This window comes from Phalangium opilio, unplaced genomic scaffold (genome assembly GCF_054372755.1).
Source record: "Phalangium opilio isolate 3A_F unplaced genomic scaffold, DU_Popi_V2 ptg000039l_2, whole genome shotgun sequence".
Taxonomy (NCBI): Eukaryota; Metazoa; Arthropoda; class Arachnida; order Opiliones; family Phalangiidae; genus Phalangium; species Phalangium opilio.
In genome coordinates, this window is record NW_028324163.1 from 1,511,925 (window position 1) to 1,536,604 (window position 24,680).

The 24,680-nt window shown below is 38.1% G+C and overlaps 10 non-coding genes across 10 annotated transcripts; all 10 read right to left on the bottom strand.

Moving 5' to 3' along the window:
- Window positions 1-4,818: 4,818 nt before the first annotated feature.
- On the bottom strand, window positions 4,819-4,891 carry TRNAV-CAC (transfer RNA valine (anticodon CAC)). Its single transcript has one exon. It is a non-coding gene; the product is annotated as a tRNA-Val (tRNA).
- Window positions 4,892-5,489: 598 nt separating this feature from the next.
- On the bottom strand, window positions 5,490-5,562 carry TRNAV-UAC (transfer RNA valine (anticodon UAC)). The gene has a single exon. It is a non-coding gene; the product is annotated as a tRNA-Val (tRNA).
- Window positions 5,563-6,574: 1,012 nt separating this feature from the next.
- Window positions 6,575-6,647, bottom strand: TRNAL-AAG (transfer RNA leucine (anticodon AAG)). The gene has a single exon. It is a non-coding gene; the product is annotated as a tRNA-Leu (tRNA).
- Window positions 6,648-7,398: 751 nt separating this feature from the next.
- TRNAA-AGC (transfer RNA alanine (anticodon AGC)) lies at window positions 7,399-7,471 on the bottom strand. Its single transcript has one exon. It is a non-coding gene; the product is annotated as a tRNA-Ala (tRNA).
- Window positions 7,472-7,948: 477 nt separating this feature from the next.
- Window positions 7,949-8,017, bottom strand: TRNAV-CAC (transfer RNA valine (anticodon CAC)). Its single transcript has one exon. It is a non-coding gene; the product is annotated as a tRNA-Val (tRNA).
- Window positions 8,018-10,248: 2,231 nt separating this feature from the next.
- On the bottom strand, window positions 10,249-10,321 carry TRNAV-GAC (transfer RNA valine (anticodon GAC)). The gene has a single exon. It is a non-coding gene; the product is annotated as a tRNA-Val (tRNA).
- Window positions 10,322-10,796: 475 nt separating this feature from the next.
- Window positions 10,797-10,869, bottom strand: TRNAL-AAG (transfer RNA leucine (anticodon AAG)). The gene has a single exon. It is a non-coding gene; the product is annotated as a tRNA-Leu (tRNA).
- A 64-nt stretch (window positions 10,870-10,933) lies between these two features.
- TRNAV-GAC (transfer RNA valine (anticodon GAC)) lies at window positions 10,934-11,003 on the bottom strand. The gene has a single exon. It is a non-coding gene; the product is annotated as a tRNA-Val (tRNA).
- A 478-nt stretch (window positions 11,004-11,481) lies between these two features.
- On the bottom strand, window positions 11,482-11,554 carry TRNAA-AGC (transfer RNA alanine (anticodon AGC)). Its single transcript has one exon. It is a non-coding gene; the product is annotated as a tRNA-Ala (tRNA).
- A 477-nt stretch (window positions 11,555-12,031) lies between these two features.
- Window positions 12,032-12,100, bottom strand: TRNAV-CAC (transfer RNA valine (anticodon CAC)). The gene has a single exon. It is a non-coding gene; the product is annotated as a tRNA-Val (tRNA).
- Between the last annotated feature and the right edge of the window lie 12,580 nt (window positions 12,101-24,680).

The following is a 24,680-nucleotide window of genomic DNA, read 5'->3' on the forward strand; positions in this document are numbered from 1 at the left end:
TAATATCAGGATTATTATTATTACGCAAATTATTGGGTTGCTCATTAGTAGATATCCCTTCATTTAAAGAACTTACGCTAGCGCTTACATCTAATTCTTTACCCTTCGTAGGATCATGGCTAACTGGCCGCGCGCTAAGACCAACATTAGGTGTACTTGAACCTGGTTCTAGAACTTTAGCCTTTTTCTCAGCTGCTAACGCTTTTCTCCTTTCATTTTCTCGTTTCCTAAATTCAGGATCTGACCACTTTGCCCTCATTCTTTCCCTTGCCTTACGCTTTCGTATTTCCTCTTTAGTTAAATCATTGTCTTCCTCCATTTTAGTAAATGCTACAATACTCACAAAATAAGCGAACTCACTTATTTTCCTCAATTCTTCAAATTTCGCAATATTATTTCGCCAGTAGTTAATTGATAGTCTACTGCCTTCAGAATTCTAAATTAGAATAAACCCCGCAGTTAAAAATAGGGTCTTTTTACAACTTGGTGGGCGTATGAACTCAACTATGTCTTCCTATCATTTTTAAAAAACATATATAGATTGCCAGCATATTTATTCGACTAGATTTATGCCGTTTTTTATTGGCATTTTATATTTAGTAATTTTCTTGGATTGAGAACGAAAGTCCATTTAAAATTGAATTAAATGCATCTATGTCTAATTTAATATTTCTCCATTGTGGCAGATTGCTAGCAGCCAATGAAAATCGGCATTAATGATAAGAGATTTTTGTTGAATTTTAAATAAATAATAAGTCTCGCGCGTAAAAAATATCTCTGTACTACTAACAGGCTTGCCAATACACCTAATCTTGTCGTCATATTTAAAAAAATATTCATATATAGCCAGCGTAATTATTACCTTTGATCTTACTACAGCTATTTATCTCTAGCCATACAAGCAAGGAGGATGCACCAATGAGTGCAAGTTTATAAAAGAAATGGGAAATACTCTTGCTTATGTTTTTTTTGCGAATTGGGTCAAAGGACCGCGGCCAGGATGCGATTAATCAGGTGTCATTATGTGTGAAAGCAGGGGAAGGAAAAGAGGCTTACTTGGGAGGTGACGGACGGGGTGTGGGGGTCAAGTCACCGTAGGATTGCCGACATGTGTCTTATTCCCTCAAACTTTGTCGCCCAGAAGCTTGGCTTACAGGAGTGCGCCACACTCCCGGCTCTCTTGCTTATGTTAAACAGATTAGCTTGAGATAGTCAAACGAAAAACTCTTTGTTATTTCAAATTAATCGACTTTGCTTCTCTGCTTTCATTGATAACTAATTTCATTACATTGAATTGTTAGAAAGTAACTTAATTACTCATTTAATACTAACTTTACTCCGCATGTAATTCATATACCCTATTTGAATTACATGCCGAAAGCAGAGAAATATCACATCTCATCCTATATTAACTTTGGTGAGAGTTTCCATGGTTTGTAAAGGAAATTATTTACAATGGAGTTCCTTAAAGAACTCGCTATTTACAAACTGTGCAATGAATATGCATATCGATTTCAAACGCAATCTTCATTACTCGTTCTGTATAAACTTCGACGAAGTCGTTCCGAAGAAAGATATGTTCTTTAATAATTAAATAAATAAATATAATTGGTATTATTAATTTTAATCGTCAGTAATTTACCTTGAGTCTAGTTGTTTTCTGAAAAGTTCTTCATAAAATAATACGTAGGTATGGTTGACGTTTGAATTTTAGCGTATGCCTCTTTGACAATTTTAGAAACTTTAGGGTATATAAGACGATTAATTCACAGTGTTAAGTAAGATAAACGTCTCTTTGTTGAACCGAGGGCTAACATTTTTCAATATAAAATATACTTTTAAACAGAGGTCCATCAGTCAATGAGATAAAACGGAAAAGAATAGCACCAATTAGGCGAGATATTGCCAAGTGAATTTGTGACGGTTACAGTGTCTTTCAGTATATATCCTCAACAATTATTTTAAAACATCTTATATCTTAATTTGTATTTAACTTTCGGCTCACTCTGAACCGTTAAGACATCCTATAAGAGGATACGAAACAAGGTCATCTCTGGTTACAATCTAGGGTATCTTATCTCATAGACTCAATCGTTTCAACACTTACGGAGAGATGAAGTATTAACATCCATATTATCTAATGAAGTTAAGAGTTGCGTTTACACTATATATAAATGTAGTAAAGCTGAATTAAAAAGTAAACACCAAAATTGAAATGTAATATCAAAACATGTTCTTGGAATATTGAGATGAAACAGAGCTTTATATCTACACAACTACTTAAAGAATCGTAATGCCGAAAAATATTTAAACTATTTCCATTTAATATTCTGCAAAAAGGAAATGTTATCGTTTTGTAAGAGATCTTTTCATGCTACTCGCTTTATATTAACTTTGATATTCGTGTAGTGTTTCGATTCAGATGCAATCTTCATTACTCGTTCTATATAAACTCTCACTTGTGTCATTACATAGAAAGAAGTTAATCTTAAATAATTAAATAAATATAACTGATATTAATTATTTTAATCGTCAGTATTTTACGTTAATTATAGTTAAGTCGGTTTAAGAAACTTAATTCCTAAAATAATTTTAAACGTAGCTATATTTAACGTTATACTTCTAGGGAACACCTATATCAGAACTTTTGTAAATTTTTGGGTATATAAGGCGATTGATTCACACTAATGGATAAGAAAATGCGCAATTGCGTGAACCATTGGTGGAAGCCCTGCCATTGGGAGGCTAGACGTTTCTCGTAACCCTAACATCTTAAGTCTAACGACGATGATGGAGTAGAAGCCAATGGTACAGATTGGTGTCTATGTGGTATAGACGAAAGACCAGTAGATGGTGGTGTTAGAAGCCAATGTTGCAGATTGGTGTCTATGTGGTATAGACGAAAGACCAGTAGATGGTGGTGTTAGAAGCCATTAAGAACAGATTGGTGTGTATGTGGTGTACACGAAAGACTAGTGCAAGGTGTTGTTGTTAGAAGCCAATAAATACTGAGGGTGTTGAGTGAAAGAATTGGCGGTTAGCCAACAGATGAAGGTCTAACGGCTAGTTAATGATTGGCGTCAAATAAGATGGATAAAGCAATGAAGTAAAATTTTACGAATTTCTGTGTACTGCGAACGCGGTTCGGAAATTGCGAACACGTTTGCTCCGACTTGCCAACTGCGAACGCGGTGACAGACACACACACAGACACGTCCAGTGTAAAACCTCTCCGTGACGTCATCGTCACTCGGAGAGGTAAAAACTTGAACGTTTGTAGGCCGAAAATCAGAGGACCCCACCCCCGAGGGCGAACGGTCCAGGTGGCAACTACAAATATCATTTAGATCCCCGGCAAACACGACTCTACCGTCCGGGAAAGAATTTCTCATATCACCAAAAAACTAAACCCGATCACCCTCGGCGTTGGGGGCGTAAAGATTAAAAAATACGTTCTTACTTCCAAAAACTCGGTAGTAACCAATAAAGCCCGACCGAAAATTATTTGAGTAACATTCAAAATCCGTATAGCCAATTTTGGAGTAAACAAGATAGCGACCCCCCGAAAGCCACTCACAAGATCATGAAAAAAAAACAATTGACCAAAAAATAGCAATTTAAAGGCAGCGACATGCGACGCATTCCAATGCGTTTCTTGTAAAAAAACAATGTCCATGTCCTTAATGAACTCGACTAATAAAGCCATCTTACCCACGTCTCGTAAGCCATGAACATTAAAAGTAGCTAGTTTGACAACCATGCACCCTACTTTGTCTGTGAAGGGTCCGGCGGTTTTATTCGGAGTAAACCCACGAGTGTTGGCCAGATTCGGATTCTGTTTCCTCAGGAACTGGAACGTTTCTGCGACAAGTCAGAAGTGGAACCAGGAGAATGTTTAGTTCCCCGATTGCCTCCCCCCACTGACTCAAAAGGGTTAACTTCCGCATCGGGGTCACCGTCGACGAGCATATCCTCACTAGAACTGAGATTCTGGCAATGATGGCCAGAAATGGCAACGGTGACGTTAGGAATCTCCGCAACAGCAACTCCATCGGACAGGGGAGCAGGGGGCAAGCCTTCCCCATCTCGGACAGGAGAGACTTCGGACTGGAGCACGACATCGCGTTCAGAACCGATAGCTACCTGACCCAACTTCTCTGGGCAGTCACGGGCAAGATGACCGTGTGTCTCACACCGACGACAAACATTACGCGGACAACTTTTGTAAATTAGACCTTCAGCGAGACACCCGTTACAAACCCGATTTTGCGCCTCATGGCGAACGCGATAAAAGGTTTCGCGCCCGAGAACATCCGCGATTTTCAAGCCGTACGGAAGTGATGAAACCCCCTTGGGCAAAACCACGCGTACGCAACGCTCACCAAGATACAATCCATCAAATTTACGCCAAACGACCTCCCCCTTGATTTCGCAACCAAGGGAGAGCAATTTCGCAACCACGGCATCATCGGACACGAATTCAGGCAAACCATGTATTTTAATAATTACCGATCTCGAGACGACTGATTCAGCAGGACACAGGACGTCCATGACTTCCACCCCAGCTTTGACACACTCTTCAGCATCTTCCTCCGACAAAAACGTAACAAAGTAACCTCCAGTACCAGGAACCACAGACGAAATGGCTTATTATTATGTCCAATCACGATGGTCAAAACATTTATCTACAAGGGCTCGAACCTGGGTCCCTCCGCGTGTGAAGCGGACGATATAACCACGATACCATAGATACGATATGGTACAGAGTTTTCCAAGAGATCTAGCCTAATATTAAGTCCAATCCCGATGGTCAATACATGTATCTACCAGGGCTCGAACCTGGGACATTCCGCGTGTGAAGCGGGCGTGATAACCACTACACCATAGATACGTTGTCATACAGAGTTTTTCAAGAGATCTAGCTTAATATTATGTTTAATCAGGATGGTCAAAACATGTAACTACCAGGGCTCGACCCTGGGACCTTCCGCGTGTTAGGCGGAGGTGATAAACACTACACCATAGATACTGCTTAATATGAGTTTTCAAAGAGATCTACCTTATTATTATGTCTAATCACGATGGTCAAAACATGTTTCTACCAGGGCTCGAACCTGAGACCTATCGCGTGCGAAGCGGACGTGATAACCACCACACCATAGCTACGTTGTCAAACAGTTTTTTAAGAGATCTAGCTTATTATTATGTCCAATCACGATGGTCAAAACATAAACCTCCCAGGGCTCAAACCTGGGTCCCTCCGCGCGCGAAGCGGACGTGATAACCACTACACCATAGATACGTGGTAAAATGATGTATTCGAAGAGATCTAGCTTATTATTATGTCTAATCATGATGGTGAAAACATGTGTCTTCCAGTGTTCGAACCTGGGACATTCAGCGTGAAAAACGGACAATAGATACGTGGTAATACTGAGTTTTCGAAGAGATCTACCTTATTAATATATCCAATCACGATGGTCAAAACACGTATCTACCAGGGCTCGAACCTGGGTCCTTCCGCGTGTAAAGCGGACGTGATAACCACTACACCATAGATACGTCGTCGTACTAAGTTTTCCAAGAGATGTAGCTTATTATTATGTCCAATGACGATGGTCAAAACATGTATCTACCATGCCTCGAACCTGGGTCCTTCCGCGTGTGAAGCGGACGTGATACCCACTACACATTAGATACGTGGTAATATAAAGTATTCGAAGAGATCTAGCTTATTATTATGTCTAATCATGATGGTGAAAAGATGTATTTTCCAGTGCTCGAACCAGGAACATTCAGCGTGAAAAACGGACAATAGATAAGTGGTAATACTGAGTTTTCGAAGAGATCTACCTTGTTACCATGTCTTATCACGATAGTCAAAACACGTTTCTACCAGGCCTCGCACCTGGGTCCTTCCGCGTGTGAAGCGGACGTGATAACCACTACACCGCTGATACATTGTCATACAGAGTTTTCCAAGAGACCTTGCCTAATATTATGTCCAATCACGATGGTCAAAACATGTATCTACCTTGGCTCGAACCTGGTACTTCCCCCGTGTGAAGCGGGCGTGATAACCACTACACCATAGATACGTGGTAGCACTGAGTTTTCCAAGAGATCTAGCTAATTCTCATGTCCAATCCCGATGGTCAATACATGTATCTACCAGGGCTCGAACCTGGGACATTCAGCGTTAAAAACGGACGTGATATCTACTACACAATAGATACGTGGTATTACTGTGTTTTCAAGAGATCTTGCTTAATATTATGTCCAATCACGATTGTCATTACATGTATCTGCCAGGTCTTTAACCTTGGACATTCAGCGTGAAAAAAGGACGTGATATCTACTACACAATAGATACGTGGTAATACTGAGTTTACAAGAGATCTAGCTTGATATTATGTCTAATCACGATGGTCAAAACTTTTATCTTCCAGGGCTCAAACCACGGACTTCCGCGTGTTAGGCGGACGTGATAATCACTACACCATAGATACTTGGTTATAATGAGTTTTCCACGAGATCTAGCGTAATATTATGTCCAATCAAGGTGGTCAAAAGATGTATCTACCAGAGCTCGACCCTGGGACCTTCCGCGTCTTAGGCGGACGTAATAACCACTACACCATAGATACGGGTTATTCTGAGTTTTCAAAGAGATCTACCTTATTATTATGTCTAATCACGATGGTCAAAACATATTTCAACCAGGGCTCGAATCTGGGACCATTCGCGTGTTAGGCGGACGTGATAACCACTACACTATAGCTACGTTGTCATACAGAGTTTTCCAAGAGATCTAGCTTAATATTATGTCCAATCACGATGGTCGAAACATGTATCAACCAGGGCTCGAAAACTGCGTCCTTCCGCGTGTGAAGCCGACGTGATAACCACTACACCACAGATACGATATCATACAGAGTTTTACAAGAGATCTAGCGTAATATTATGTCCAATCAAGGTGGTCAAAACATGTGTCTACCAGAGCTCGACCCTGGGACCTTCCGCGTCTTATGCGGACGTGATAACCACTACACCACAGATACGATATCATACAGAGTTTTACAAGAGATCTAGCGTAATATTATGTCCAATCAAGGTGGTCAAAACATGTATCTACCAGAGCTCGACCCTGGGACCTTCCGCGTCTTATGCGGACGTGATAAACACTACACCATAGATACTTGGTTATTCTGAGTTTTCCAAGAGATCGACCTTATTATTATGTCTAATCACGATGGTCAAGACATATATGTCAGGGCTCGAACCTGGGACCTTTCGCGTGTTAGGCGGACGTTATAACCACTACACCATAACTACGTTGCCATACAGAGTTTTTTAAGAGATTTAGCTTATTATTGTCCAATCACGATGTTCAAAACATGTATCTACCAGGGCTCGAACCTGGGTTCTTCCGCGTGCTACACGGACGTGATAACCACTACACCATAGATCCGTTGGCATACAAAGTTTTTCAAGGGATCTAGCTTACTATTATGTCCAATCACGATGGTCAAAACATGTTTCTGCCAGGGCTTGACCCTGTGACCTTCCGCGTCTCAGACGGAGGTGATAACCACTACACCATAAATACAGCTTATTCTGATTTTTTGAAGAGATCTACCTTATTATTATGTCTAATGATGATGATCAAAACATATTTCTACCAGGGCACGAACCTGAGGCCTTTCGCGTGTTAGGCGGACGTTATAACCACTACACCATTCATACATTGTCATACAGAGTTTTCCAAGAGATCTAGCTTAATATTATGTCCAATCAAGGTGGTCAAAACATGTATCTACCAGAGCCCGACCCTGGGACCTTCCGCGTGTTAGGCGGAGGTGATAACCACTACACCATAAATACTGCTAATTCTGATTTTTCGAAGAGATCTACCTTATTATTATGTCTAATGCTGATGGTCGAAACATGTATCTACCAGGGCTCGAACCTGGGTCCTTCCGCGTGTGAAGCGGACGTGAAAACCACTACACCATATAGTTAAGTCGGTTTCAGAAACATTATTCCTACAATAATTTTAACCATAGCTATCTTTAACGTTATACCTCAAGGGAACACCTATATCAGAACTTTTGTAAATTTAGGGTATATAAGGCAATTGATTCACACTAAGGCATAAGAAAATGCGCCATTGCGTGAACCTTTGGTGGAAGCGCTGCCATTGGGAGGCTTGACGTTTCTCGTAACCCTAGCCGCTCGCCGCGTACATCTTAAAGGGACTGTAAAGAGGTCGGCAGACCGATGAAACTCTTTTTTAAAAAAACTCACCCGACCCATCCTCCTCTCTCTTGAGATTGGTTGTGATCCGCCCTGCTTCGGCGTTTCCCCAGTTCTGCCCCGCGAGAGTCCGAAACCCCCGCTGCGTTTGCTAGAAGGAAAGACTTTCGTTTTGCTCACCCCCCGGGAATTGTGACGTCAATAACGACGTTTTCAAAAAATGTTTCCAACGGTCCGCCGACTTCTTTAGAGTCCCTTTAAGCCTAACGACGATGATGGTGTAGAAGCCAATGTTTCAGATTGGTGTCTATGTGGTATAGACGAAAGACCAGTAAATGGTGGTGTTAGAAGCAAATGTTGCAGATTGGTGTCTATGTGGTATAGACGAAAGACCAGTAGATCGAGGTGTTAGAAGCCAATAAGAACAGATTGGTGGGTGTGTGGTGTACATGAAAGACTAGTGCATGGTGTTGTTGATAGAAGCCAATAAATACTGAGCATGTTGAGTTAAAGAACTGGCGGTTAGTCAGCAGATGAAGGTGTAACGACTAGTTAATGATCGGCGTTAAATAAGATAGATAAAGGAAATGAAGTAAAGTTTTCGGAAATTCTGTGTACTGCGAACGCGGCCCGGAAATTGCGAACACGTTTGCTCTGATACGCAAACTGCGAACGCAGTCACGTGGGGTGTGACAGACAGACACGTCCAGTGTAATACCTCTCCGTGACGTCATCGTCACTCGGAGAGGTAAAAATCGCGAAAACCATAACAAATTTCAAGAAATAACGAGTTGGAAAAACCAAAATATTAAATCTCCGATTCAAGAGGTCTACTACTACTAACTTATTTACCTAGATATGGAATTATTTCTCTTTTTTTAATGTAAAAATTTACGAAATATTGAAGCAGTATTTCAAGCATAGCGAATATACAGTAAAGCAGACGACATTTTACATCCAATAAGGATAAATCTTGGACACATGGAAATCAGTCAATGGGGAAAAGATCAGGAAATGAAGTCTACGCTTCAGCTGTTTACCGTATATTCTGATAGCTACATTCACAACTGGTTTGCAGTGTAAACACTATCGTCTCGTCTCACCTCAACAATATTCTTAGTTTGCCAACATGAATGTTAAATGATAAAATGTTTTCGGAAAATGTAATTGTTCTTGAAAAAGCGTAGATATGTAATTTTTTCAATTAATTTAGAGGGACTAGATCGATTAACAGTAAAATCAGTTGATTGAATTAAATATTGATTAAGGATTGAGTGGATAAAAATAACTAGAAAAAAATTTCAATATCTGAAACTTCAGTCAATTGAAAAACCTCACACATATCGTTTGGTTTTTCGGCCTTGGTCCAAACCAAGACGTTTTTATATAATATCTGTCACTTCAGTCTTAATGTAATTAAATTTTGAATAATTATGTTTGCTTTACCGTCATACATAAAATACATACTCTAAAATATGATGGTGCATTCAAACACCATATATGCAGTTTTTTCCATGCCAAAAAAGACATCATTTAGGGTGTACTTTAACCCCATTTCTATGATCAATTCACGCCATTTACTAAGATTATTTGCAAGTATTAAGGAAATATTAGGCATTTAAGCACCATTTACAGTGTATTTTAACATCTTTTTTAGACAATCTGTTGAACTTCTAATATTACTTAGTTTAATGGTTTTAGAAGTAGGGAAAAAGTATGCTACCTGTGTCACATTATTAAACCAAGTGAAGTGAAATAATTGTTAAATATTTATTATAACCACAGACACGTGGTAAGTCTAAGTTTTCCAAGAGATCTAGCTAATTATTATGTCCAATCACGATGGTTAAAACATGTATCTACCTGGGCTCGAACCTGGTACTTCCCCCGTGTGAAGCGGGCGTGATAACCACTACACCATCGATACGTGGTAGCACTGAGTTTTCCAAGAGATCTAGCTAATTCTCATGTCCAATCCCGATGGTCAATACATGTATCTACCAGGGCTCGAACCTGGGACCTTCCGCATGTCAAGCGGGCGTGATAACCACTACACCATAGATACGTAGTAATTAAAAGTATTCGAAGAGATCTAGCTTATTATTATGTCTAATCATGATGGTGAAAACATGTATCTTCCAGTGTTCGAACATGGGACATTCAGCGTTAAAAACGGACGTGATATCTACTACACAATAGATACGTGGTATTACTGTGTTTTCAAGAGATCTTGCTTAATATTATGTCCAATCACGATTGTCAATACATGTATCTGCCAGGTCTTTAACCTTGGACATTCAGCGTGAAAAAAGGACGTGATATCTACTACACAATAGATACGTGGTAATACTGAGTTTACAAGAGATCTAGCTTGATATTATGTCTAATCACGATGGTCAATACATGGTCTTCCAGGGCTCAAACCACGGACTTCCGCGTGTTAGGCGGACGTGATAATCACTACACCATAGATACTTGGTTATAATGAGTTTTCCACGAGATCTAGCGTAATATTATGTCCAATCAAGGTGGTCAAAAGATGTATCTACCAGAGCTCGACCCTGGGACCTTCCGCGTCTTAGGCGGACGTAATAACCACTACACCATAGATACGGGTTATTCTGAGTTCTCAAAGAGATCTACCTTATTATTATGTCTAATCACGATGGTCAAAACATATTTCAACCAGGGCTCGAACCTGGGACCTTCCGCATGTCAAGCGGACGTGATAACCACTACACTATAGCTACGTTGTCATACAGAGTTTTCCAAGAGATCTAGCTTAATATTATGTCCAATCACGATGGTCGAAACATGTATCTACCAGGGCTCGAAACTGCGTCCTTCCGCGTGTGAAGCCGACGTGATAACCACTACACCACAGATACGATATCATACAGAGTTTTACAAGAGGTCTAGCGTAATATTATGTCCAATCAAGGTGGTCAAAACATGTATCTACCAGAGCTCGACCCTGGGACCTTCCGCGTCTTATGCGGACGTGATAAACACTACACCATAGATACTTGGTTATTCTGAGTTTTCGAAGAGATCGACCTTATTATTATGTCTAATCACGATGGTCAAGACATATATGTCAGGGCTCGAACCTGGGACCTTTCGCGTGTTAGGCGGACGTTATAACCACTACACCATAACTACGTTGCCATACAGAGTTTTTTAAGAGATTTAGCTTATTATTGTCCAATCACGATGTTCAAAACATGTATCTACCAGGGCTCGAACCTGGGTTCTTCCGCGTGCTACACGGACGTGATAACCACTACACCATAGATCCGTTGGCATACAAATTTTTTCAAGGGATCTAGCTTACTATTATGTCCAATCACGATGGTCAAAACATGTTTCTGCCAGGGCTTGACCCTGTGACCTTCCGCGTCTCAGACGGAGGTGATAACCACTACACCATAAATACAGCTTATTCTGATTTTTTGAAGAGATCTACCTTATTATTATGTCTAATGATGATGATCAAAACATATTTCTACCAGGGCACGAACCTGAGGCCTTTCGCGTGTTAGGCGGACGTTATAACCACTACACCATTCATACATTGTCATACAGAGTTTTCCAAGAGATCTAGCTTAATATTATGTCCAATCAAGGTGGTCAAAACATGTATCTACCAGAGCCCGACCCTGGGACCTTCCGCGTGTTAGGCGGAGGTGATAACCACTACACCATAAATACTGCTAATTCTGATTTTTCGAAGAGATCTACCTTATTATTATGTCTAATGCTGATGGTCGAAACATGTATCTACCAGGGCTCGAACCTGGGTCCTTCCGCGTGTGAAGCGGACGTGAAAACCACTACACCATATAGTTAAGTCGGTTTCAGAAACATTATTCCTACAATAATTTTAACCATAGCTATCTTTAACGTTATACCTCAAGGGAACACCTATATCAGAACTTTTGTAAATTTAGGGTATATAAGGCAATTGATTCACTCTAAGGCATAAGAAAATGCGCCATTGCGTGAACCTTTGGTGGAAGCGCTGCCATTGGGAGGCTTGACGTTTCTCGTAACCCTAGCCGCTCGCCGCGTACATCTTAAAGGGACTGTAAAGAGGTCGGCAGACCGATGAAACTCTTTTTTAAAAAAACTCACCCGACCCATCCTCCTCTCTCTTGAGATTGGTTGTGATCCGCCCTGCTTCAGCGTTTCCCCAGTTCTGCCCCGCGATAGTCCGAAACCCCCGCTGCGTTTGCTAGAAGGAAAGACTTTCGTTTTGCTCACCCCCCGGGAATTGTGACGTCAATAACGACGTTTTCAAAAAATGTTTCCAACGGTCCGCCGACTTCTTTAGAGTCCCTTTAAGCCTAACGACGATGATGGTGTAGAAGCCAATGTTTCAGATTGGTGTCTATGTGGTATAGATGAAAGACCAGTAAATGGTGGTGTTAGAAGCAAATGTTGCAGATTGGTGTCTATGTGGTATAGACGAAAGACCAGTAGATCGAGGTGTTAGAAGCCAATAAGAACAGATTGGTGGGTGTGTGGTGTACATGAAAGACTAGTGCATGGTGTTGTTGATAGAAGCCAATAAATACTGAGCATGTTGAGTTAAAGAACTGGCGGTTAGTCAGCAGATGAAGGTGTAACGACTAGTTAATGATCGGCGTTAAATAAGATAGATAAAGGAAATGAAGTAAAGTTTTCGGAAATTCTGTGTACTGCGAACGCGGCCCGGAAATTGCGAACACGTTTGCTCTGATACGCAAACTGCGAACGCAGTCACGTATGGTGTGACAGACAGACACGTCCTGTGTAATACCTCTCCGTGACGTCATCGTCACTCGGAGAGGTAAAAATCGCGAAAACCATAACAAATTTCAAGAAATAACGAGTTGGAAAAACCAAAACATTACCTCTCCGATTCAAGAGGTCTACTACTACTAACTTATTTACCTAGATATGGAATTATTTCTCTTTTTTTAATGTAAAAATTTACGAAATATTGAAGCAGTATTTCAAGCATAGCGAATATACAGTAAAGCAGACGACATTTTACATCCAATAAGGATAAATCTTGGACACATGGAAATCAGTCAATGGGGAAAAGATCAGGAAATGAAGTCTACGCTTCAGCTGTTTACCCTATATTCTGATAGCTACATTCACAACTGGTTTGCAGTGTAAACACTATCGTCTCGTCTCACCTCAACAATATTCTTAGTTTGCCAACATGAATGTTAACGTTAAATAACACCAAAACTAAATTGTAGCTAGACGCACTAATAGTCAATGCGCACCATAAAGAGAATAAATAGTATGTAGCTACTACCCGTTTACCATTAGCCCTTTTACTATTCTAATTGCCACCATAATCTTTTCTTCTATTTTAAAATCTTAACCTGATTATTTAAGAGTGTATTTAACTTTCGGCTCACTCTGAACCGTTGATATCTCTTCATTTCAGACACGAAAATCAAATTGGATTTTGAAATCCCTTAAACTTTTCCAAAACGTCCGACCCCTCGTGTTTAACATCGCTTTCATGTTTAATAACATCTCAAACACAAATTTTTTCCAATTTTAACTATAACCATGGACTAACACATACAAAAGGACATCTTTCATTAAAATTAGACATGCATTTCCCTGTCTAAATGACAGCGAAGATTTCTAGATCTGAAATTGGACCATTTTCTCAGGTTTCGATGGAAAATTTTCGTGTGGAATATTTAGCATTTTAAACTCGATTTAGCCAGGTAAAATCAATACCATCTATTATATAAAAACGTCTTGGTTTGGACCAAGGCCGAAAAAACAAACGATATGTGTGAGGTTTTTCAATTGACTGAAGTTTCAGATATTGAAATTTTTTTCTAGTTATTTTTATCCACTCAATCCTTAATCAATATTTAATTCAATCAACTGATTTTACTGTTAATCGATCTAGTCCCTCTAAATTAATTGAAAAAATTACATATCTACGCTTTTTCAAGAACAATTACATTTTCCGAAAACATTTTATCATGAAATTAATTATTTTGAATGGAGTACGTGTATTGAATATTTGAAATGTTCTACTGGATGTCTAAAAAGAGCAAGCGAACTTTGGCATAACTCGAATGGAAAATGCAAATATTTAATCGTGGATGCCAAACAAGGGTGTTATGCGAATTTATACATTTTATTTCGTATATAGAAATGCTATATTTCTATTGTCGCCTGTATGATGGTAAAGTTGCACTGGAACTTCCATTTCCGTACTTAAGAATTTCTTGGTCATAACTCAGTCTACGGTAATATTGGCTGAGTGTGTTGCGACGGCTCAGATAACCCATACACTGAAACCACTGGTGATTATAAAATGCCATATATTGGGAAATTAGAGGAAGGGAGGGGCTGTCGGAGTTAAATGTGACCTTCTTGGCATAACTAGTAATGAATGATGTGTTTAACCATATTATTTCCGGGGGAAATGAATATAACAAGTACTGGGAAGTATTTCTGTTTATGTGATCTTTACCCTTTACCACACAGGATAAACTTTGTCTTATCAACAACTTAAAACAGATATAAACTTCTTTTGGTGCAAACTTGAAAATTTGTCAAGCCAGCGACAATTAAAACTATGTCGGTCAAGGTGCTCGCAAGTTAGTGAGTATCGACACGAAATCCCTTCAAAATAATTAAATTCATGATAAAATGTTTTCGGAAAATGTAACTGTTCTTGAAAAAGCGTAGATATGTAATTTTTTCAATTAATTTAGAGGGACTAGATCGATTAACAGTAAAATCAGTTGATTGAATTAAATATTGATTAAGGATTGAGTGGATAAAAATAACTAGAAAAAAATTTCAATATCTGAAACTTCAGTCAATTGAAAAACCTCACACATATCGTTTGGTTTTTCGGCCTTGGTCCAAACCAAGACGTTTTTATATAATATCTGTCACTTCAGTCTTAATGTAATTAAATTTTGAATAATTATGTTTGCTTTACCGTCATACATAAAATACATACTCTAAAATATGATGGTGCACTCAAACACCATATATGCAGTTTTTTCCATGCCAAAAAAGACATCATTTAGGGTGTACTTTAACCCCATTTCTATGATCAATTCACGCCATTTACTAAGATTATTTGCAAGTATTAAGGAAATATTAGGCATTTAAGCACCATTTACAGTGTATTTTAACATCTTTTTTAGACAATCTGTTGAACTTCTAATATTACTTAGTTTAATGGTTTTAGAAGTAGGGAAAAAGTATGCTACCTGTGTCACATTATTAAACCAAGTGAAGTGAAATAATTGTTAAATATTTATTATAACCACAGACACGTGGTAAGTCTAAGTTTTCCAAGAGATCTAGCTAATTATTATGTCCAATCACGATGGTTAAAACATGTATCTACCTGGGCTCGAACCTGGTACTTCCCCCGTGTGAAGCGGGCGTGATAACCACTACACCATAGATACGTGGTAGCACTGAGTTTTCCAAGAGATCTAGCTAATTCTCATGTCCAATCCCGATGGTCAATACATGTATCTTCCAGTGTTCGAACATGGGACATTCAGCGTTAAAAACGGACGTGATATCTACTACACAATAGATACGTGGTATTACTGTGTTTTCAAGAAAAGAAGTATTTATCGCCATTCCCGATTCGAGCGAAGCACCCAAGTTCCTTAAAGGTGAGCCACGAAAGCACACACAGTCTTGTTTATTGTTTTTGCAGAAAATCATACACCGGAGACCGAATGATCCAATGCGACAGATGCTCCGAATGGTTTCATGAAGCATGCGTTAGCACTTCGAAAAAAATCCCATGAAGGGCTACGAATGGTATTGCGAATTCCGCTGTGATACTGAAACGGTTGAATTGAATTAAATCATCAATAAGATAAAATTATCATGTTCTTTTCCATTTCTGTAAAAACTGAAAATAAATATATTTAGTCACTACACTAACATATAAACTGAAGGATTTAGTCTTATTGGTACAAGATGTCACGCTCGAACAAGCTAATGAACAAAGTTTACAAATGAACACTTTTTTAATTTACGATTTGTGGCGTCTCTGACGGTCATTCTTTTAGTTTCACAATATTCCAATTCCATAAAATACTCTAGTATGGCACTTCGTGCTAATGAAGGTTAGGTTAAGTTTGGTTACAATGGGTTGGCCAATAATTATAAACCTTTTTGGGCCAATTTGCTAAATTTTACAAGAAGAGCATTTAGACACCTTCCTACCTACTCAGAGTCCTTGGGCACGTTCAAGAATAAAATGTATCACAGAGATCCTTTTGTCATACAAGGGAGCAAAGGGAGAATAATACTTAATATTATAGCCAAAGTCACGAAAAAATGATTTAAAACTATTGTAGGCCTTTTCAGAAGCCGATGTTTTCATTATTAAACGTTATACAGTGAGGAAAAGATCAGACCAAACACCTCCCTTTGTGCACGGCCCCCAATATTGCCTTTGGATGACGTCAACATACGACAAATTAGACCACTTATACAGAGTCTAAATAAATGAAGTTCATTGTAAGAAATTTAGATGTTGACAAAAATTATTTTAGCTCCTTCAAAAGAACATTTCAAGTTTCGGCTCCTTTGAATTCCCCGCCGATAATCTGGCTATATGGCTTCAAGCCCTATAGCCAAGTCCCAGACGCAGAGCAAAAAAAAGGGGGGTATATTTTACGAACTACAGCGCTTGATTAAATGGGCTATGATACGAGCCTTACCAAAATCTCAAATCCCGACAATCTTCACCAAAGTATTTCTGTTATAAAAGGCTGGTACTTAATGGCTATTTTAGGCTGGTTTTCGGGCCAAAATTAACTACCTTTTGAATTGGGACTAGCTAGACCCGGAACTGGGCAAAAATAGTTTTCAGACGTTCAGACATTTTTTAGCTATTTAAAACTAGTTTCCGGGCCAAATTAGCCCTCTTTTTTAATAGGAGTTAATTTGGCCCGGAAACCGGGCTAAAATAGCTATCAAATGTCTAAAAGCTATTTTAGCCCGGTTTTCAGGCCAAATTAGACCTCTATTTCAATTAGAGCTAATTTGGCTCGGAAACCAGTTTTAAATAGCTATTAAATGCCTAAAAGCTATTTTAGTCCGGTTTTCGGGTCAAATTAACTATCTTTTTGAAGAGTAACTATTTAGGCCCGGAAACTGGGCTCAAAAATGTGGTGCCCATTGGGCCTGAAAACCGGGCCAAAATAACTGGAAGGCATTTGGAAGCTAACTGGGCTAAAATATGGCCTATATCACAAAGAGTGTTTAAGCCTGGAAACCGGGCCAAAATAGTTGGCCCGCGCGGCGGAGTCTATTTAGGCCTGGAAAAAGGTACGCCCGTTTTTCGGGCCAAAATAGTCGTAGCTCGAACCACGACTATTATGGCCTGGAAAATTTGACGCCCGAAAACCGGGCCTAAATAGCTGAACCTCAATCTTTACAATGCCAGCTATTTAGGCCCGAAAACCGGGCCAAAATAATCTATGCCTAATTTCGCCCGGAAACCGGGCCGAAATAGACGCGGCCTTAAAATTGCATGGCGCCGTTGGGCCAAGGCTTAGGTTTTCCGAGAAATTTAATTTCTCCGCCTTAAAAACAATAGTTTATGATATTGCAAATATATAGGAATTTAAACTAGTTTAGATATGTTTTGAATTGGAAATAGTAGAAATATCTTGGTCTCGAAATTGGTTTTGAAAAAAGTAAATATCTTGGGTTTAAAGCCAGCTGGGAATATCTGGGCGTTAAGACCCATTTTTAGGTTGCAAATACTTGGGATTGAAACCTGGTGTTTGGAACCAGAAACATCTGGGTTTTCGAACCCTGATTTTTTTTGGCTAACTGCGAATATCTGGGTTTTTGAAACCTCCTTTCTTTTGGGTACGGTTAATATCACGGTTTGAAACATGCTTTTTTTTAGGGTACTGGGAATATCTTTATTTTGAAACCTGATTTTTTTTTTGGTTTTACTGGGAACATCTGCCTTTTGAATACTGATGTTTTTGGGCACTGGGATTATCTTCGTTTTGAACGAGGGGCTGATCACTTGCGAAATCGAGTGTACAAACGCCCACGAAAACAGATTTTCAATATCTTGAAATCTTGAAATTTTTGAAAATCTTAGTTGAAATGTGACTTAAAATCTTTGGAAATGTGACTTAAAATCTTTAGAAATGTGACTTAAAATCTTGAAATCTTTGGAATCTTTAGAAACTTGATTTAAAATTTTTGAAAATGTGACTTAAAATCATCGAGGATTTTAGTCGAAATTCGGAAATTTTATAAAATCTTGGTTGAAATATTTCGAAATCTGTTAAAATCATAAAACTTCTATGGAAATTTTGAAATCTCTGAAATTTTTCAAATCTTTCGAAATCATTAGGAATTTTTTGAATTTTGTAGCCGTATTCTGCTGAAAAATTACTCTCTTCCTACCTTTCCTAAGCTCTCTCATTTGTCAATCCAAATCAAACTTGAAGGTTTTCATTGGTGGTGTTGGTTTTGGGGCAAAACTCACTAAAGGCTTGTGAGGCGTTCAAATTTTCGTGCAGACGCCATTGACACGCGTCAAAACATACACCAAATTCAAAGTAATAATTTTAGAAATCGGCAAACCGTTCCGCATCATGAATCGGTTAATTGACCGGGTTTTTTTTTTGCTTTTTTTCCAGCGGAACTTAGCAGACTACACTTCGTCGTTGCTAATGGCGGTTATGGACCATATTTTTCTTGGTGTTGTTGACTTTAGAAAGAAAAAAAAACTAAATTATCGTTTCAAATACTGTTAGTTTACAAAATATTAGGGTTTGCGTTGTTATAATTTAAAAAGTATGCCTTTGTTTTGTGGGAAATTAAAGTCGAACTCTGCCTGAGCTCGAAAAGGATTTCGACCGAGGCTTATGACGACGAAAGTCCTCTGTATTAAGTAGTAAAGAAAGGTTTTTTGGTTCTGTTAGATAAGTTTCAAGCAACAGAGGCACGTTAGTAAATGATAGGAACATGAAATGAGGCACCATCCCACAGCGAAGATATTTGGTCACTCATAGGCCATGACCAAGATAATTGTGTTTTTATACAAATATACTATACTACTCGCTATGGGTCATGAAAGCCTGATTCGTTCTTATATATATATTGCATGACTGTCACAGCCATCTTCCCTTGCGCTTGGCACCATGAACTGTACCTATTTTAAAATCAAAGCATCAACAGCGAAACAAATTCTTCTAGCTTTTGCTTAAATGTTCAACTGGTAATAATGTTGCAGACATGTCTAACAAATAGAAATATTCATATGCTTTTATTTTATTATAGATTTGTGGTTATGACACTTCTATCATTGACACTAACAACGGAGAATTATCTAGGACAATTCCTCTAAGGATATCTGCCAACTTTGAAATGTTATAATCAACTTATATATTAAGGTATTAACACTTTTATTAGTCGAGCATGCTTTACCCTAAGGTATCCCTTTAATACAAAAGGCTGTCGTTGTTGTTGCAACCATAAACTACCCACGAGTATGTGGTTTGAGCCGATACAAATATGAGGTGAGTTCTTTAAAGGTATGTATAAGATAAACTAATCAAACTTTACTAATTAATATTATGGAAAATAAGTAACGGAGAGGAACTAATGTCGAGACTGAACGATGAGCTGTTACTCAAAAACAGTTTAGTAAAATTATTTAAATAAAACTGAGTTTATTTTAACTTTATCACGTAGGATTCTCGATGTAAATTAGTTTCTTATTTTCAATATCTATAAGACCATTGTATTTGACGACCACTAAATGCATATGGTATCTGATGCGTCTGTTGGAATGGTATTAGGGTGAAGGAGGACTGGCATTCATGTGGATATGTTCTTGAGAATTTTTGTTTATAAATTATCATTATAAGAATGTATTAATATTCATTTCAAATAGGACCTATTGAAATTATGTATTCAACTTAAAATCCTATGTATTAAAAAAAGGCTTTTATTGATCATCTTTGTTGCAGTTTTGTATGAAGATTCTCCATATATCCAATTGCACATTTCAACAAGTCAGGAAGCATTACTGAAATCGAAAATATTTAATATGACTTTCATTTTCCATGTTCTATTCTAAAATCTTGTTTAAATTTAAACTTTAATTATTGATTTATTGGCTACTACCCCTTTATTGTTAAATCACAATTAAACTTAGTAAAATGTCTTATGTCCTCCGCCTCATTTAACGAAGAATCATCGTAGATATTAAATTTTGGATCCATGGTGTTTTATATTTCTAATTTTGTTATTTTTAAAAGGACTGCTACTTCATGGAATTTTAAAGGTTTTACGTTTATTTACAATTAAAAATTATTACTATGGGAGCTTTTGGACCGCGGTCCTTCCTCAGCCAAGTTTCAATTCTAAACTGAAGAGTCAATTAAAAAATGTGCCACTATAGGAACTAGTAAGCCTATTGGTGATTCTATGGTTATATTTTTATCTCACATTTGCTGTTTTTTATCTAAGTGATCCGTCTCTAATGTTTCGAGCACCCCTATGTATTTAAGGGAAGATGCCACGCAAAAATGAATTAAGACAATAAAACTGTAACATTTGAATGGGTAGGAAATAGGGAGTCAACATATTCTTGTGTTTCATTATTTTTTCACCAACGGTTTCATAAAAATTGGACATTTACCAACTACATATTTACATACATTGCTGGAGAATATCCGAATTCGAGTATAAGATAGCTAACAATTTACGGCATACTGACAAATGTCAAGTTCAAAACTGGGAATAAAGGTACATTTTAGGAGTTCATGGACGTAGCTTTTTCGGCCTCCAGTTTTACAGCTCTCCATTGTCGAAGCAGTCTTCTTTTATATAAAGCCTTTCAAGATGCTCAACATCTTCTTGATCTCTTCCAACCAACAATCTTCCTCGTTGACATCATTTAACCTATCTGTGATCCCTGATGTTTTATCCAGTTATCTTTCCTCTGCTGTGTGGTGCTTTGACAGTGAATGAAGTTATTAAAGTACATTGTCCCTGTATTGCTATCTTTAATTTGCTAAAATAAACCTGTTAGTAACAGAAGAAAATGAAGAGAAATTCCTACTATAGAGGTCAAAAATGTCAAACACGTCATTACCACAAATCTATAATAAAAGAATAGCATATGAATATTTCTATTTGTTAGACATGTGTGCAACATTATTTACCAGTTGAACATTAATGCAATAGTTGCTTTATAAAAGGTACAAGAATTGCTTTCGCTGTTGGTTATTTGATTATAAAATAGGTACGGTTCATGGTGCCAAGTGCCAGGGAAGATGGCTGTGACAGTCATGGAATATATATTATAAGTATAACGAATCAGGCTTTCATGACCCATAAGGATTAGGCAATCATATTTGTATAAAAACACAATTATCTTGGTCATGGCCAATGAATGACGAAATACCTTCGCTATGGGATGGTGCCCCATTTCATGTTCCAATCATTTACTAGCGTGTCTCTGTTGCTTGAAACTTATCTAACAGAACCAAACAATAAGTAAATAACAGAAACAATAAATTCTTTCTTTACTACTTACTACAGTCTACAGAGGACTTTCTTCGTCATAAGCCTCGGTGTAAATACTTTTCGACTTCGGGCAGAGTTCGACTTCATTTTCCCACAAAACAAAGGCCTATTTTTTAAATTATAACAACGCAAACCCTTATATTTTGTAAACTAACGGTATTTAAAACAATAATTCAGTTGTCATTCTTTCTAAAGTCAGTAACACCAAGAACAATATAGTCCATTACCTGCCATTACCGCCATTAGCAACGACGAAGTGTAGTCTGCTAAATTCCGGTGGAAAAAGAAAGCAAAAAAAACGGTCAATTAACCGATTCATGATACTGAACGGTTTGCCGAGTTCTAAAATTACTACTTTGAATTTGGTGTATATTTTGACACGTGTCAATGTCGTCTGCTCGAAAATTTCAACCTCTCACAAGTCTTAAATGAGTTTTGCCCCAAAACCGCCACCGCCATTGAAAAGCCCTAAGTTCGATCCTGACCGACCAATCAGCGAGCTTAAGTCTGGAGGAGGAGCATACTTTTTCTGCAGAATACGGCCCCTGATCCGGGTTAATGGGCAAACTATACTTGTAAAACTGAGCTATAGATGGCGGGCTTGGATGTCTTGGAAGAAAACGCTGTTTACAAAAGCATAACCTACGTCCAGTACTTATAGGGAGCTGTAATATGATCCACTTATGGCAAAATAAAGATTCCAGAGACTTTTTTACTGATCAATTAAAATGTAAAACGGGATTGAAACAAAGTTCTTGGAGTTCCATATCTTATCGTATTGCCTTATCTATTTATACAAGGAGCCCAATAGTGCAATTTTTTGCGCATATACAGACCTTGCAAGGAGCCCAGCTGCTTACTAAGCTTTAAAATCCTTTAACATACTCCAACCACCAAGTGTTGAATCACTGAAGAACAAAACTAGGCACCTGAACAGTAAACCTGGAATAGATCACAACTATCTAAAAGAAGAAGCTTCAAAATATACCAGTTTTCTAGAGGAAAAAAATAGCAATGGTGAAAAAGTGCCACTCGGAGAAGGCGTATTAATATTCGACGAAGTGAAAGTGATTGATAAGATCATTTGGAATTCTTAAAATCATCAATTTATTGCACTAGCAATGACTGAGGATGAATTTGTAAACTTGCATGACATTTTTGAAGGCACTACCGACAAACCAGCAACACCAGCGCAGTATATCCTACAATTTTTATGGCGTGATATGTCATTTGAATATGATGTTATAGGGCCTTATTTTTCGTCAAGTTCCTCAGTTAAGCACAGTTTTGTTCTTACTTGCCTATACGAAACTATCCGTGTGTTTGAAACCTACCAATTCTCAACCTTGGGAATTGTGTGTGACGGAGCAAGCGAAAACCTAACCCTTATCAAGCTTATGATGCAACATAAAAGAGGTTCATTTAACTGGAAAAAAATGGAAATGTATATGATTTTTCTGTGGAACCCTCATTTAAAAATCCTTTCCGCCCTGGACGCTTAATTCACTGGGTCATTTGCCCAACTCATGAACTAAAAAGTCTTATTGCCGCGTTATATTCTTCCCGGCATGGTGGTCCAAAAGATAACAAACTTTGCGGATATCATTTTGGTTGGAAACAGCTACTTGACTTGGGCAATAGAGAAGACGAGAGGAGAAAAAAGGTTTGTTGCGTTTCGAGCCAAATCTTGAAAAAAGTTCCTTGATCAGGGATGCGTGGACGCGCTTGAATGTAGTACCGTCAAAAATTTTCCATCAGGAAAATATTTTGTCAGATAAAAGTAGCAATGGCAACGAATGAGAGCGTTACAATGTATAACCATCTTGACATGAAAATCAAATTAAATTTCCGATTAAACCTTTAAATTAATAACGAAATGCCTTAAATTACCCCTATAAAGATAATATTAGCCCTTTAAACTTAAACCTATCCCTTTAAAACAAACTGAAAAGAAATTCACGGTTTCCAAAAATAACTACAATGAAAGAGCAAATAGCCCATCAAAATTGACAGCGAACTTTCTAAAACCATCCTATACCCCAGTATCCACAGTGCAAAATGAAACACCTAGCAACGAAAACTTTTTCCAAGAAACCAGAGAAATACTACGCTTATTTAGACCCCCAAGCAACAAGACCTTGAGTCACTATCCTGGTACCTGGCCCGAGAAACTTCTAGAACATTTTTTCTTTAACCCTTAAACTGACCAATCCGTATTTGGTCCCAAAACAAAAAGTTTTGCCCATTTGCTGTTAACATGAATACGCCCGGCTACGTCATAAATATGGTCCACTATTCGCCAAACCGAAGTCAATCAACAAACGTCATTATCCCAGAAATCCTTGCGAGAAACTAGAAGTTATATATACGAAGTCCCTCCTGTCCCATCGTCAGTCGATACCTGAACTGTCTAAACGAGACCCTGTCGGCTCACCCTCAAGAAATCTCTAAACGGACGGAGATTATTTTTTAAATCGAAACCTTTATTTTTATTCGATGTTTTTATTTTTATTCATTTGATACCTTTATTTTTCATCAAGTTGAATCAGAGAATATTTTAACCCCTAGAAGAAGAGAGCGCGCGAACCCTTAAATCGAGAAAGAAGAAAAAAAAACATAATTAACCCTTAAATCGCGTAATCAGAGAAAAAAAGATCCTGAAGAAAAAACCCTTAAATCGAGAAGAAGAAAAAAAAAGATCCTGAACCCCTATAAAGAATATGGAAGAGGAGCTACTTGGCGTAAGAAATTAAAAAAACTTGAAACTATTGATTAACTGGCTTGAAACTATTGTTAAAGAACTTGGATTATGGTTGACGGATTGATTCATTTTAAAA